The sequence below is a fragment of the Nematolebias whitei genome, chromosome 6, assembly GCF_014905685.2.
Source record: "Nematolebias whitei isolate Nwh7 chromosome 6, NemWhi1, whole genome shotgun sequence".
NCBI lineage: Eukaryota > Metazoa > Chordata > Actinopteri > Cyprinodontiformes > Rivulidae > Nematolebias > Nematolebias whitei.
Window position 1 is genome coordinate 45,567,208 of NC_056503.1, and position 394 is coordinate 45,567,601.

Sequence of the window (394 nt, forward strand, 5' to 3'; positions counted from 1 at the left end):
TATAGATCTCAGACAGGTCATGAATGGGTCAGTGTTCTAGTCTTTATGGACCTCTGACAGGTCTGAGTGGGTCTGTGTTCTAATATTTATAGACCTCTGACAGGTCTGAGTGGGCCTGTGTTCTAGTCTTTATAGACCTCTGACAGGTCTGAGTGGGTCTGTGTTCTAGTCTTTATAGTCCTCTGACAGGTCTGAGTGGGTCTGTGTTCAAGTCTTTATGGTCCTCTGACAGGTCTGCGTGGGCCTGTGTTCAAGTCTTTATAGTCCTCTGACAGGTCTGAGTGGGTCTGTGTTCTAATATTTATAGACCTCTTGACAGGTCTGAGTGGGTCTGTGTTCTAGTCTTTATAGACCTCAGACAGGTCTGAATGGGTCTGTGTTCTAGTCTTTATAG

General features: G+C 45.4%; 1 protein-coding gene across 1 annotated transcript in view; it reads right to left on the reverse strand.

Moving 5' to 3' along the window:
• The window catches only part of esrrd (estrogen-related receptor delta), a 10,948-nt gene that overhangs the window by 2,175 nt on the left and 8,379 nt on the right, over positions 1-394 (reverse strand). The gene's annotated exons all lie outside the window — the stretch shown is intronic.